The following is a 16891-nucleotide window of genomic DNA, read 5'->3' on the forward strand; positions in this document are numbered from 1 at the left end:
CACTCAATTGAATTTTGATTTGAACTTTGACTGTTCCATTGACGTTTTCCTAAAGTATTACCCTGTAGGTATGGTTTTAGAGTGCATACTAAGGTAACCAAAAACAAAAATCTGATGAGTCAGTCGCAACGAATATTGGTTTTCAAGTAATGTTGCAAAAGTTCAGCATTGGACAAAATATCTTAATGCTAACATCTAAGAAAAATCCCATTCATCAGGTTAGCAAGCCTTGTTGCAATAACAAAAAAAACCACAAATATGAATATGTTTAATTTCAAAGTAACATCAGTGAAGTATTTAAATAATTTGAGTAGGAAGAAACTTTTTCTATGGCGACTCTAGTAGGTTGTTTCATTGATACCAGTTGTGTGGAGTTTAAACTGAGCTTGACCAGAGTTTGAACTCACTATGGAAACTAACAGAGACGTGGCCTGAAGTGGAGAGTATCATTACCTCACTCTAAAAAGGGCAGACTCTGCACTTTTGACATAAAGGTGATGGGGAGGGCTTCACTGCGCCTACCTCTATGACAAAGACAAAAGGATGTACCTAATCATCTGTGTCTGAATAAGGCTACAGATGAATTTTACTCAAGTTTTATTCACATTAAGTTGCGTTTCTTTCTTTCTGGTTTCTTGGAAGTCACAATGAGGCTTCACATGTTTCTTAGAATCCTTTACCCAGTACAAGCCAGTTTTTATGGACCAGTGGGTCAAGGTGGACACTTGTCTTATATTTGACAATCGGATTAAGGCAATTCATAAATCAAGCTTGAAGCCAATTCTTTCAAAGCAGCACTTCGAGATGGCAACTGACACTTTTGTTATCACTTGACTGGACTACTGTATCACACTTGGTTTAGGGGCCAACGTGTAGGTTTCTCTACCCTGTCTGGTATATTCCTTGTTCATTGTTTTTTTTGTCCCTTGTTCTCAACGGATGAGAATACAGATTAGCATGAATTGTATTTAGGTGTATAAAAGTAGTTTATGCAATGCACTTCAGTTTTTATATGTATAATATTTTGAAATTTTTTTTAATCCTTCACTTCACATTTACTCGCTATTGTTAGTCTGTTACATAAGAACCCTTGTGATTGGAAGCTAATTATAGAGTAAACGTATCCCTAAATATTACCCAACTTTTGAATGTGGTGAGAGACGACTTGTAAAGGAATAAATAAATAAATAAATAAAAGAGCCCTACATCTTCACACAGTGGTGTGCATTTTCTTTTCATCTTGGTCTTTGGGTTTGCTTGAGTCTTCCTCTTCCCTTTGAAAATACATTATGGAACTTGGTGCTGTGGCAGCTGCCCAGGACACAATCAAAGGGAAAATGCACATCAACCCTTGTGTGTACCGTGCTCTCTTATTATAAGCATGAGAATGTGCTCTTAGAGATACACACTTCTGTCGGGGCTTGTGATTATGTGTCAGCGGGAGCGGGGCAGTCAGGAGGAGGAGCGTGGTTGTTATCTTCACGGCTCAACAAGAACTAGATGGAGGAGAGGGAACATCTTAAAAACTCTCGCCAGGCCTCTCGGCGATAAGAAAAGGACGCTCTATTGGGCGGGCATCGTGTAATGGAAAATTGCAGCAGGATTTTCACAAAAAGAGTACCAACTCCCCTGCAATTTACTTGCCTGATAAGGAATCATTGTAAACCATCTGTTAAACACACAAAGTGACCACAGCTGTGTAGGTAAATGTCTTCGCCACATCTGATGTTTCTAGTCCTAAACTTGCCCTTGCGCTCCTTCAGCTTTGCTGCGTGCGTGTTTATTGTGTTCTTGCTTTGAGATCAAATCTATGATTCAACACATGCATTCATAATGGAAGGGGGGAAAAAAATTTAATTTTTCTTAACCGAGGCTTGACTTGATGACATTGCCACGGCTTGTTGACTTTACATTGCATAACAGGAAATCTGCTTTTTTGATGAGCAGAGGAAAAAATATGTTTTCCACACTTCACACTTTGGTACATTTATTGATTGGTGTGTTGGGGCAAGTATCCGGTGATGTCTTGGTAAATAAAGTGTGTGAGCTTGACGCAAAACCCAGCAGTGGAATGAATTGCTAGACATCGGTAGTCGAATGAGTACACCCCGACAGAACTGTGCTATGAAAAAGTATTTGCTCTTTTACAGATTTCTTCCATTTAGATAGAAAATTGCTGATGTTGCCCAGCTTGATGTCTTGCTACTTAGATGAGTTTAAGTTGATGCACATTCTCCCAAAGAATTCATAGTTCTTACTTCCTGCAAGTAAAGTTTAAGATGTTGTACTGGGTTTCTTTGGTAATCTTCTAGGTGAATCATTGATGCACTCTTAGAGTAGCAAAGTTTATCACTGCCCCATGTTTGAAAGTGAAAATCAATTTGGAAAATCAATTTTTTTAACCCTACTGTATGACTTCTTGCATTTATTGAAAATGTTTGACCTCTAATTTAAAGGGCTTCTTTAGTTTAGAACACAATCATATCAGGTTGATAAATTGTACTCGAAACGGTCACACAAATAGGTCACCAATGGGGCTGTTGAAATTCACATTTTTGTTTGACCATGCCTCGAATGTACACTTGTGAGAAATGCATCTGGTTATGAAATGAGTAAATTGCAGCCTTTTCCGTTAACACCACATTTGCCACACCTATTACCAGCGTGGGAACACATTTTGACTCACAATCCTGCTAAGTGTCTATTTCAGCTCGAACGCGTCTCTATTTGAATTGCATCCCAGCACCCATCTTCACAGTGTGAGTTTGAGCTTAGTCCCACATTCCGCCAGTCAGCTGGGTATCGCTCCCCGTCGATGTAAACATTTGAACGCTCGGCTGCTCCCACTTCTTGGCTAGAGTGCTCCGAAGACTCCAAGCTGACAACGCTGTGAATAAACAAACAGGAAGTCTCTGCCACGCCGTACATGCCCAGTCAGGGAACCGCTGCGCTGGATTTACGTCGTGCTTCCAGATCTTGGCGTCGCTGACGGCTCAATTCAAAGAAAAAGCACACCTCAGCATGCACTGACACAGCTGACATTGGCAAAATGCAACTTTCCATATCAATTCAGAGTTTTTCCTCTGAAAGGTGGTTGTAATTGCGTCATTGTTGTAATAAACAGAATACAATTTCTTTAACATTCTGATTAAATTTAGATCTTAAATTTGACAGAGCAACTCGCATAATATTTTGACCAAACACTGACCTGAAATTATAAATAATTGCTGTTAATGATCCATTTCTGCCATTTAATATCAGAAGAAGAAAAAAACTGTGCAAACTGCTTAAACTATAAATGCATTGTGCATAAGCTCCAGTTACTTTTAGGAATTGGGTCTACCTAGATGCTAATGGAAAATGAAATTATCAGACAGAAATTGAAATGGGAGCAGTCCTCTGTGGGAAGTGAGTAAATTTTTTATCCTTTTCAGAAATTGGTTTCTGTCTATTTGCGTCACTGATTTTTTAAATTTTTTAAATTTTTTAATTTTTTTGGGAGGCTTGTTCATATGTTGGGACTCTGAGCAGTCAGTAATTCCCAACCTACGTATTGTGTAATATTCAAAATGTTGTTTTCAAGCCACGATCTGTCACATCACTCAAACTCTGCTAGCCTTAAAAAGCCACTCTACGCTAATGCTACACTCCTATTCAACAAAAGAAAGTCGATGCTTCAGCGCATCACTGTGGCTAAAATGTTTGTGAATAATGAACAGGAAGAGCAGATACTGATCCATTTAATTGATCAAAATGTGAACATAAGCAGCTATTGTGACAAAAATACACATTAAAGCATGAGCCAAGAAAAATTAGTTTTCAGTCGGCTACTGTTTTATGAATATTTGCTTGATGAAGTTTGGGATTAATTAAAAATAGATTGATAAAGCTGTAGACTTGTACGTTTTCATACCCTTTCATTTTTATTTTTCCCATCTGTGAAAACTTCACGACTTCATGACAGTATAACATGAAGAATAATAAAAAAAAAAGAATAAAACCCACAGCTGAAAAATGACCAGTCAGGGCCAATCTTTTTCAGCCTTTTAATTCAAATGTGTTAGCCCAAAAAAACAGGAATTTGGAGTATATATTCAAAATAAATATTTCTCAACTACGTGTATGGGTTTTCAGTTTAAACTTTTTTTTTAATGTGATGTAAACAGGACTCAGCTTTTACTGTATAACTTTGAATTTTAGAGGATCTTCGATGCAACACGTTTTGATTTACAATTATGCATCATAAATATTGTTTAATTCTCACAGCCATAACTCAGAGTGCCTGAATTTCACACTCACCTAGTATAACTTCAAATTTCAAATACTTTTAAAAGCCATATAGACAGTGAGGGGGGGGGCAGTAATAAGCTTGAGGTGAGTCTTCCATGAGTCCAAAGTAAACATCAATGAATCCTTCATCACATTCGCCCACCTCCAGTGCAGACCAGACGCTTTCAGCACACACATCTGCACATCCGTGTCAACAGTCCTCTATAAAAAGCCTATCCACATGCTACTGTTTACTCAAAAGATTGAGTCATTACCGTTGGCCTTCAGATGGTTGAATCCTCAATAAGGCGCAGTGGCATAATACCACATCGTTCCAAAAGAAACAACAACAAAAAAAAACAACCCTAACTGATACACTTGTGGCGAGGTGAAATGGAAGAACCACCACCAACATGTCAAACCGACTGAGCTGAGCACATTTAAAAGTGGGAGGCGGGGGGCTGCAATCATGCTCTATTGAGTTTCTATTGTGCATCTAATTACAAATTACATTCCAGGGAAGGTGATGCCTTTGGCCCAAACTGCAGCTGAATTAGACTGTCGGCGGTTAGACGTCTCTACTTGCTCTGTTCTGACAGCTGGGTTTTCATGCAAGAGTCTCATTCTCCGATTTGACAGAAAATGCCGTGAAAGTGCATTTTCTACAGGAATTATCCTGAGAGTCAGTCACACATGAAAATAAATGTGGAAAAATAAAAAAAAAAGTTCTCAGAGTTCATTATTGATGAAGAAAAAAGCAGCTCCTGAACTCCTGTTGATTAGCATCTTATGTTTACAGATATTTGGGATCTTATTTCTATGAGCCTTGTATTATTTATTTATTCATTTATTTTCAAATTAGAATAACAAACCTTAACATATTAATTGTTCATTGCAACATAGATTCCTTTAGGAATACAACGATCTTATCACTCTGTTTTGCTCTAAACTTGTTGAGATTTTCTGTTGGGGGGGGTGGGGGGGGATTTTTTTGCAAATATTTAGGACCACTTGGGTCATTTTGTTCACAGCCACAACTTTACAAGGTGCTTCGAAGAAGAATATGACGCCATAAATTCTCTCTTTATTGTCAAGTTTTAATCAGTTTCCTAACAGGGAGCCTTTTACGAGGCCGTAAATGAAAATCAAATTGTTGATAAACTCTGCAGTCTTACAAAAAAAAATAAAAAATCAATAACTACCCCAAGCCTGTCCACATTTTCCATGACATTGGATTGCTTCCTTTTACTGAGATGCATATCTTTAAGGATTTCTGCATTTTTGTTTATGAATTGCTCTTGTTTTCTGGCTAGGAAATTACAAAACATCAACATATTCTGCAGCATGCTGTCACTTTTTTCTGATCTGTCTTCACAGCAGTAGCCATGGGAAACGACAGCATCCCATACTGTGCTGCTCCGCAAGTTGAACTGTGCGCCTCCTAATCGTTGTTTCGGCTAAATAATACTTTAATTGTAGCAACTGTGGCTGCAGCAGAACTAAGCTCCTTAGGAGAGCTATTTGGGAGCTATTTGGATTGTGTCTGTTTTTGCTGCCCTATTATATGACAAGAGGAGATCAATGCGGTGGCCTAATGGTGAAGTTGGTGCAGTGGGAGCCCCTGGTATATAAATATTACAGAAATGTAGCTTAGAGGCCTACAAGCTCTGTAGCAAAACCCCTCAAGGAACGGCGTAGCAATCGTAGATCTCCATCAAAACCAAAACCACCCAGGCTACTTTTCTGAACACATGTTTTCCTTTCAGTTTGAATAAAATATTCTGTCCAGGTAAAAACACATGAATTGCAAATAGCTAAACACTCATCTAAGTGGAGTCGACGGTGATGGTGTTAAAATTAATAAAAACATAAAGGTAAAATCTTACTTTGTATCTTTTTTTTTCAGATCACAACAGCATGCATGATGTATGCAAAAGCCAATTTACATGTAAGTGATGGCTGTGAATGATATGAAAAGGCTAATCATAATAATGCTATATAATGAATTGTAGCCGTTTTGTTATACATGTTAAAAATAATGTTCAGGGCAGATGTTGCCATTTACCAGATGGTGGCCCACCTAGCATTTAGTAAAGATTTTATATAACTTAAATATTCATCCTAGATTCTCCTCACTAACAAACCTATTTAAAAAAACTAAAATAAAATTGTTGCCCATTATGTGATGGCTGGAGGGCCTGATTGTGGACCCCCCTCTACTAAGGGTCCAAGACAACTGACCCATTTTTTTTTTCCCAGTCAGCAGTTTCAGAGTCTCATTATCCACAAATAGAAAAATCATTGAACAGTGATGAACCTTCCCAGGTGTGGCGGTCCCAACACAATTACTCCACAACCAGATACTTCAACCAGGAAGTCAAAATAGAACCTGGAGCAGCATTTTAAAGAACTACAGGCCTCAGTTAAGGTCAACACGATTCAATGCATTCCAAAAACCTTTCAAAGCCCTGTCTCACATTGATAAAACGGCTTGATAATTTACAAGATTCTTGGCAAAACATTCTGTGGTTTGATGAGACTAAAGTACATTGTTTTGCTTTCTGTTACGTCCAGCATAAAATGACCACAGGCAAACTGCCAAACTTTGTTGTTGCGGTGTGATTGCCTGATACCGCTCTGCTACTCCTCTATCAAGGCCTTAATTGATGGAGCCTTGAACTCGGTTCTGACCCAAAAGTCCTGAAGGAGATTCTTCAGCCGCGTTTGTGACCTTAAGTTCAAACACTTCTCGGTTATGAAGCAAAAAAACGGCACCTAGCAATGTAGAAATCTGTCTTTGAATACTCAGAGATTCGGATTTCTCTCTTCAAAGCGATGCTGTTCAAGCAAGCCGATTGTTGCTGCTCTGTGTGTTTTCCTACTATAATGAGAAGGTGTTGACTATTCTCTGAGAGCATTCGTCGAGCCAATGGAGGCCCAAGTCTTGAGTGCAGCCACATTACCCTGTTTTCCTTTCGAGACGCCTACATACATCAGGATGATCCATCTCCAGAGTCATTAACAAAATCACTTTAGTGCGGTTCTGACAAGCCTCAGTGATTGCGGCTAATGAACTTACCACATCGCAGATAAATCAAGGCTAAGCAAAAGAGGAAGTTCATGCAAGGCTTAAAAAAATTTGGCAAACCACAAAGCCCTTCTTTTAAAAATCAGATCAGTAAAAACCCACTTTCACAGAAAATATTTCCATTTGCAAAATCATGCTTGGATTCTCTACACACACGCACACACAAAAAAAGACTCCATCTATTATAATCTGCTCACTCAATTTAATGATATTTCTTGCTTGGTTTCTTAGAAACCATATGTTTCTGTAGAATGGCTCTAAGATGCGTCCCTCCAGCGTTTCCAGCCTAATTTACATCTGTCACTGAACTGACAGCGGAGAAAAACGCTTCGGAACATTGTGATGGTTGTGAGCGTCGCGTGTTAGTTTAATAAACTCTCACCGCAAACGCCCTCGGCAAACGTACACAAGCCTTTTTTGCACAAGTCGAGCAGGTCACGCGATATCTTTCCCGTGTGATTTATCTCATCCCGGAATCCTGCTCGCCATTAGTATTCCGCGTCGTCAGCGTCTCTGTTGTGCGCCCGATTGGTGCGGCAGGTATCCTTAGAGTAGAGCGTTGGTGTAAAATGGCCGAAGCATTTGGCGTGTGCTCGCCCGATGAAGACAGCCTGTTGGAGAGGATCGCTCCGACTGTCTTCTTAATACCTCCACAGATATTTGATTCATAAGCTCATGCAAATTTTATGCCGTGCTTCCTTTCTGCCCTCATCTATATTTCAAATCAGCCCTCCCCTGCTGGCTGGGTGAAGCGTGTATAAGTTTGTTCATGATAAATGATTTGTGTGGCATTTAGAAGGTTTTTTTTTTTTTTCTTTTTTTTTGTAGTAACGTGTGCCTGGGCTGTCTCACTGCAGCTTTTATTTCTATCCACTTTTTGTATTTGAAGATGGCAAATGAGTCACCGTGCCAGAGATACTGTAGAGAAATGTGTGGTAAGGACCTGCAAAGATGTCAGGGTTGCAAGGTGAAAAGCAGGGCCACAACTGAAGATGGCTCATTAAAACAAAGTTGAGGAAGTGAAACAGAATGGAAATCATTATCCAGCAAGAGCGTAGAGTCTCGGTGAAAGCTTGAAAATGGCCCTGAAAGCATGCAGTTGTTTTAAATAACGGCAGTCTAACATCAGTCGATCTCTGTGTTTGGTTTTGAATTTACTCGTGTTGTAAAGCGATGGAACACCACGAGACCAAATGTCATGGCTTGGATGCTGCCGTTTTGTGACTGGATCAGAAACCGAAACAGAGGCGTGTGTGTGTGTATAGTTATATCAGGCGTGAATTAAAAAAGTTGATTTTAGCGGAGAAAAAGATTGTCTGCTCAGGAAAACGGAAACAAAATTCAGGAAGATAACCACAAACACACCAGTAAGCAAACACCTTTTTGGTTCTGGACCAACAGGGATAACATAACGGAGTGTTGAGCACCTTGCTCTAGTAGAAAACTGGTGGAGTGACATCGGACACACTCTGTATGAGGCGAAATAAAAGAGCAACTGTGTAATATGGTCCAATTGTCTTGGCGTGTAGCTGCAAATTCAGAGTTCTAGAATTTGCTCGACTCCTTGGAAGACTGATTTGGGGAAGTTCTCAAGCTGTGATTTTGCAACTAAGTATAACTTCAGGGATGTTTAAGAAATCAAAGTTTTCCAATGTTTTTGTCTGAACTTGCATCATTATTTTTATGTTTTTATTTGGAAAATACGTTTTTCCAATGGATGTGGTTTTATTGATGCAAAAACAAAGGATTTTGCTATACTGACTTTAAAAAAAAAAATAATAAAAAAAAAAAATATATATATATATATATATATATATATATATATATATATATATATATATATATACAATCAGCTGTTCAATTTGGAGGAATTGATGGCGTTTCTCCCTTCATTCCAACGTAACTCTTTGATGTACTTGCATTCCTGCGTAAAAAAAAAAAGTCTTGGAAAACTGAACTGATTGCTGCATTTCAAAACAACTCCTTAATAAGCAAACTTCCTTGTTCTGAACTAAACACAACCAAAAAAAAAAAAAAAAACTTCTCGTAGAGATGACTTTAAATGTATTCTTGTAATTATCCTCACTGGATAATTTCTTGGTGCAGTCTTGACTCTGTCGAGCTTTATTGTTGGATTTCAGAAAATCAGAGAAGAAAACCTTCACACTGTGTCCTCCATTATAAGTCTTAATATCGAATGGAAATATACGAACAGCCGGCCTTGTGCAATTAGAGGAGACCAAATCCAAATGAACAATGAGGAGATCTAAAGGGCAAGTTCACATCTTACCAGTTTAATTGGAGCTTGAGTACTTCACTATATATCAACACACCAGTTACTTTCCAACATGGTTCTTCTAGCCTTCATCCCAATTATACATTTAATATAGGAAACCGGGGCACATAATATTCAATAAGTATGTTCTAAAGCATGATAAAACTTGATGTTGTGGAAAATGTGCCTAATTTCCACATATTTAAACTCACGTTATGCATGTTTTTCAAAAATCCAGCAAAATATTTATATGCAAGAGAAGGCGGATATTTCAATTCTGCTGAATAGCAACGAAATGTGCATCCTTTTGTTTTGCCAATTAAATACAGCACACCTCTGGTTTATCAAATTTGTGTCCAACGTAAATCATTGTCATGAAAAACACAAAATAAATAAACAAAAATTATGGTGACACGTGATCCCTTCCCTTTTACCTAACAAAGCCGGAGCCCACAGGGTACACTGGCAGCCGAGAGATCCATCTCCCTGCTTGCATTTCAAACAGAATTTGTCCGGCGCACAAAGGCCCGGTCCAAAAATCGCAGCCTAATGAGACACAAAGGATTTTAACACAGCTAGCGAGAACACATCAGACTTGTAAAGCAGACGCTTTGAAGATCTTTCACTTCTCTTCCGCCTCCGCTCCCAGCCTGGCTGTCCCCGCCGCCACCTTCCCCACAGCAAGGCCACACGTTCTACAATATGCTGATTTGGTGGAGGAACAGCAGGGAACGGTATCGATTTCTAACAGATATTGCCAGGAATAGAACTGTTTGTCACCTCTGACCTTTATATGAAGGAAAGGAAACGAAGCAAAAAAACGATGAAATCGATCTGAAAATCAATCGGTTAGTTAAAAAAAAGCTGTTGTAAAACTTTCTAAGTTACCTTAAATCTTTTAACAATTTAAAGTACGCCCTGTAAGGGTTCATATTTTTAGAAGGCCTTTACATAAGGATTTGGTTCTAATGTCAAACAAAAAAAATGTGTGTATATACAGTATATCTATATATTAAAATATCTATATATAGATAGATAACGTGACTACATCTTGTATATTATACAGTTATGTCTGAATAGCTAAAATTGGTGTGTAAAAATAAGTTGGGATAATGCATCTTGTTGGTATATACAGAAGACAAAAAGAAACATGCCTTAAGCTACGTTGAGGTCAAACAGTCTGATGACCTCTTGTCACCAAATTAGTTGTGTAATAAGAACTACCTAAAATGAAGACTTACAGTTTAAAAATAACGTTGTGCAATATAGCTTAAAATGTTTCAAAAGTCCATTTTATTGAAGTTGCATTAAACAAAAATATCTTGGCTTAATATTGCACCACCACATGAGCTGATTTCCCATCTTTTGTGCAAGTTAATTGAATTATGACTGGACAACTCGTATGCTACTTTTATCTCATGTTACCAGGGAACATGAGCTGAATCAGATGGGTCTAAATATAAAACAGACGATTTTTGCTCATCTTGAAGTGAACTCCCAGACAGCTGTCCATGTACTTGTTTCCTTGCTTACACAAAGATAGCTTGAACTGTTTGTCTTTTTTTTTTTTGTCATGAAAGAAATATTCATGACAAAAATCTTGATGTAGAAACTAAAGCAATGGGGAAAAAAAGGCAAGTTGGATCTTTGCTAATTATCAAGGTAAAGCCATTTTAAAACTGCAGTTGTGGCTAAGAGTAAATTTAGTAGCACACTTTATATTTAGTAGCTATTAAAAAGTTTTGTAGTATTATTAAAAATGACCAATATTTCTAGTTGGTAAATAATTTTTCCTAAGAGTTTTAATTCAGCCAGATTTACTGTCAAACAAGCTAAGCTTCAGAAGTTTATTTTCAAAGGTTTTCAACTTAGGTGAGTATAAACACAGAATTTGCGTTCTCTAAGTAATATGTCTTTAAGCATTCATTTTATTAGGAAAACAATCACTTGTGTGAAATGACAGACTAAGATTTGGATTAGAATCATTGAATTTCGCCGCACAAACACATAATCCATTGGCATGAGTTTGAACAGTAGGGATAACTGATGATTTTCTGCTGGTTCTTGTTAAATATTTGTTTGATATGGTTGTGTAAATATGTAGCTTTTTAAAGGTTATCATACTGGTGAATATTGTCAAGAACAGAAAAACAACTTGTTGCTGTTTCCTGCAGGTTGTATTTTATTAGGTCATTCCAATGCCAATTGGTCTTCTCTGTTGTAATTTCTGGGAGAAATACTGATTGTGCCCTACAACTATAATGTACACTTGAAATTAAGTCCAATTGGTTATCGTCGGCCTCCTGCCACTCATTCTCGTACTCTTGATTCTCTCGCTTTTGCTTTAATCAATACTTCCTGTGTGTGTAGCCACAGGCCTTATTGCGGACATAATGAGCATGGGTGAAAATGGAAGGAGGGCAAATCTTTCAGCAAAGAGAGCCAACTGGAAACCGGGGGTGCGACAATGAAGGAACGGGAGGAGGTGGTGCTGGTGGGGGGGGAGGGATCGACAGCTCCACAAGTTGTTCCCGAGAGAAAGGCTTCCCTCACTTCAAAAACACAGCTGCAGTCTTTGTTTCGAGCTCTCGTTTCACAAGTCTCATGGAAATTTTGCAGCTGAGGCATTCATTTCTGCACGCCTGGAAGAGAGAAAGCGATCGGCAGCGAGGGAGTCGACGAGAAGAAGAAGAGGAGACAGCAGGGTAGCGAAGATGAGTGCAGAAAGTCCAAGCGGCGCGTCATTATTCATGCATGGCAAGATGCTGACCCATTTGTTCCAAGGATTTTCAGGCACCCTGATAATGTTTTTGCATCAGTAATTGATTTTTGTTCTTTGAGGAGGAAGTCCAGGCTGCGTGTTTGACTTGATTTAGAGGATTAAATACCTCAAGACGACAAAAATCCCGTTCTTTCCCATCGTCGTGTTCGGATGTCTTTGGGATTAAGCAGTTAGTACGAATTGGTTCCTTTCTCTCTCCTGCAAATATTACACAAAGTTCCTCCAAATTCATCTCCGCCGAGATCGTCAGCAGGGCTAAATTCTGTGTTATTACCTAACAAAGTACATCATTGGTCCTCCTACCTTTCCCGCTCTCAAGCTGGCTAAACTCAGAATCCCTAATTGGTTCCCTAGCCTGGTTTCACCTCAAAAGGCTTAGCATCATTACTGCTAAGAAGAGGAGCGAGGAGGAAGAAGAAGGAGCAAGTTTCCTTACAATTATTTGTCCCCTGGTTAGCAGGGCCCGCAAAAAAAGAACTAAGAGAGAAATTCACAGATAGGAGAGGAGTATCTATAAGACCCTATGTTTCCTTTTTTTGTCATGCAAATGTTCCAGTGTCACTTCAGTGGTTGCAAAGGGAGAGCCTCGCAGCGATGGTTGTAGCTGGGGCGGAGAAGAAAAACGGCATCGAATTTTCGTGCTGGAATAAAGATTTCCTTTCATGCTGCAACAACGGGAAAGCTAGTGAGACAACGGGCCTGTTTAGAGTCATCTACCTGCTCACCATACACATCACCTGTTATAGTGCTTGAACTTTTTACTTTTTTTTTTCTACGTTCCACAAACTTTTGCTTCATTGTGATTGAATGCGACAGGAATGCTTTTCTGCAGCAGAGACAAGCAAACTAGTGCTTGTTTGCACTAGTAAACAAGCACTAGTGCTTGTTTGGTTTCCTTTAATCATCATTAGCACTTACAGTACATTCGAAGGCTTCCAATCAAAGTCTCTTTCTGGAAATTGACACATGTTGGTGACAAAATAAATTCTGTTTGGAGATTCTCTCCACTCAACCCATTTCAGATTCGGAAATTTTGCAAAGGACAGGCAAACATTTTGGTATCTACATTAGCCAAACTTGTAGAAAGATACGCTGCTGCAAAGTCTGGACTAAATTTTGATAAATGTGCACACCACACTTTGTAAAACTTAACTTGCATCGTAAAATAGGTATATTTTTTGTATCACAATTACAGGTACTGCTTTTTTTCCCCCCTCAACTTGCCATAATTGATCTGCTAAATGTACTCTCTTCTCAAGCTTTCGATTAGTATTCGCACGAGCAAGCGTAAAACTCGTACATCCTTAGGTGGCGTGATGATGCTTCAAGTGTGTTCTCCGCTCCATTTCACCTGACAGATCATTCGCTGTTCCTGTTGTTTACCTGTGATGCATGTGGTCATTTAGATTAGTTTCATTTACAAACACTTTGCTAGGAATCAGCAGTTCATAAAAATAGCAGCGTTTATGAAACTCTCGATTGCCTTTTGCTTTCCATCTGTGAGCTTATTGCAGATTTAGCTGATTATAATTAAACATAAAGCAGCTGTCTGGATCTGTACCTTCTATTCCATCTAACCTATATTTTAGCAAAGGACGGCAACTCACATGGGTTTTGCTTACGTGTAGAACCTGCGGTGAAGTTAGCTATTTATAGTTAAACATTTTCCCCACGTTCAGAAATATACAAAAGGTTGTAAGCAACACTGAGTTTGGTTTGAGTCTGAATAATTATACTGATAAATTATACTGTCTCCTGACCTCAATTTATGGAAAAAAAGGTAAGAATTTTAGAAAATATGTGGCAAGTACCATCAGCTTTTCTGCTCAGTTCATTGTTCTTGTCAAGTATTTTCGAGGTTTACAAAATAACAAGCAATGGGTGGCGAGGGCGCTTACCAACAATAGTGAGAGGGCCTTGAGAAAAGAAAACAGCAGAGGTGCAAAAAAATAAAGACTTGGCTGAATTCAAAGATTAAAGAGAGAAAACAGTTGATAAAACAGGAGTGGAAAATCTGCTATATAAATTGGAGGCAACTTTGAGTATTTTGGTTTCTCTCTATAGCTATCTAAGGAGAATGCACATGATGCTGTTGGGCCAGAAGTTGCAGCAGCCACTGCAATGTCTCTTTTATTGTTGATCTAATTCAGGGGTGTCAAACTCCAGTCCTCAAAGGCCTGTGTCCTGTGCTTTTTAGATGTGCCACAGGTACAAAACACTGGAATGAAATGACTTAATTACCTCCTTCTTGTGCAGATCAGTTCTCCCAGCCTTGCTAATAACCTAATTATTTTATTCAGGTGTGGTGCAGCAGAGGCACATCTAAATGTTGCAGGGCAGTGGCCCTCCAGGACTGGAGTTTGACACCTGTGGTCTAATTGGAAACTGGAACGAATTAAGAAAAAAAAAAAAACGTAGCTAACAGACTAGTGGCAGCTGTAATTGGCAAACCCGGTGGTTGTAAACGGTATCGGTGGACAGCACTGTGGTGACTGGCTGAGGGCGGAGTGTCTTAAAGAGACAGGCCAGTTTCAAGGCATTAAGTATGGCGATGATGTGAAGCCAATTTTCTTGCGTTATTTTTTTATATACAGCATTTTCATGACAACAGAAGGTGAAATAGTAACTTTGTTGTGCTATAAATGGCACCATGTGGAAAATATGTAATACACCCCATTTAAATGATTTCTGGTGATTAGTTGTCAGACAGTTACAAAGCATGTGTTGAACGGACAAGGCTAAGCAGTGACTCCGGTCCTCAACAGCAGGTGTGTGCATGGTTTAGATTGGTCCCTGCTGTAACACAACTGAGTAATGACTGCATAAATTCATGACATACTGCGGAGATACAACAGAGTCCTTGTACTGAGCCATTCATTTGATTCAGGTGTGTTAAACCAGGGGAACGTCTAACTTATGCAGGACACTGGCTTTTAAAGACCGTAGCTGGTCATCCCTGAAATAGATAGACTCAAAAAGGACAAAAGTGAATCCTACTTCATTCAAGCTACGCATTTGTAGACTGGGGCCACATTTATAAGCAAGTCTGGAGCAGTGAGTACCTGAATGCAACTAAAATCTAAGAGGGTGCACAAGCTTTTCCATTGAAGATGTAAAGAAAAAAAATTACGATGGAGAAGGAAAACATAAATGCACATTGTTTCCATGGTTTTCATGGGTTTCGTAGGTGTCTGATGGGATAGTTTACAACTTGTGTGCCATTTAAAATGAAGGAAAGTTCAGTGTGATTTAATCAGGGACAAAACATGTTTTCTCTTACGAAGCATATGTGATAAAATGTCTGAAGTGCTACAATTAGTCATTTTATTTTTTCAAAGGTGATGGTATTCGATGGACGTGAAGGAAATTCAAAACATTGTCAGATGCCCGACAAGCAGAATGTCGGGCATCTGATTAAAACGGCATTCCCCGAGGACACAATCAGTCCCTTCAATGAAACTGACAGATGCAGTGTACTGCATCAAACATCATGTGCAAACTGGAGTGCAGAGTTGAATGAACGCCAAACAGGAGCGACAGCTAATGCCCACAATGGATGAAAGCGACCAAAACAAAGTCCGGAGGCTTCGTGTGTAGTTTTTCCAAACCCCGATTTGTAATATGCTTCAAGGAATAATCAGGTCCTCTTTAACTCATGTTGACATGTACTTATCAAAGTTATCACAAACGTCAAACAAGTACATTTCCATGACCGAGGATATAGAATTTTGTCACTGCTGTATTTTTGCTAAGTTGTTGGTTGACATTTTCCAAGCTTGACATTTTAATTCACAGCAAATCAGGGATTTCTTTCTATTCTAATTTAGCTTAAAAGACAAATTATATCAAATAAATGTAGATGGAAAAGAATGAGCAAGCCTACTTTTCAGGTCATTATTATTTTATGTATTATTTTATTAGAAAATGGTGGTAAGATCTGTAGCGGTTGGTTGAAATAAGGAGTATTTTTGGCCAGAACTAAATAGTTTAAGTGACCAAGGAGGAAAGTGGTAACACAAGTGAAATCACCACTGTGATGAAATCTCAAAATACAATGGAAGGAAATCAAATTTACCAGGAATCAATGTGGATTTTTTTGTTTTGTTTTGTTTTTTTAGACAAGAAAGGCAACAGCCTTTCAGCTTGAGGCTGTCATCAACACACTTAATGAACAATGGCATTAAAAACACCTGAAAAAGCCAGGAAGAAAATAGGCCAATCAACTGACAACAGATGTTAACCTTCTTAGACAATTACTTATTTTACAAAGTTAAGGAAAATGAGAAAAGAATACAAACCAATTACAATAGAAGGAAATCGAAATACTTAAACACATTTGCATTGCTGTAGATTTTCAAGAATTACTCTTGAATTACTTCCATATGCAAGCATTTTTGGACTTTATCATTTAATAGATTTTAGTAGCAACACTCTGCTGCCTTATGCAAACAAGAAGGCTCACAGGAGAAGAGTAGGT

This window comes from Xiphophorus couchianus, chromosome 24, assembly GCF_001444195.1.
Source record: "Xiphophorus couchianus chromosome 24, X_couchianus-1.0, whole genome shotgun sequence".
Taxonomy (NCBI): Eukaryota; Metazoa; Chordata; class Actinopteri; order Cyprinodontiformes; family Poeciliidae; genus Xiphophorus; species Xiphophorus couchianus.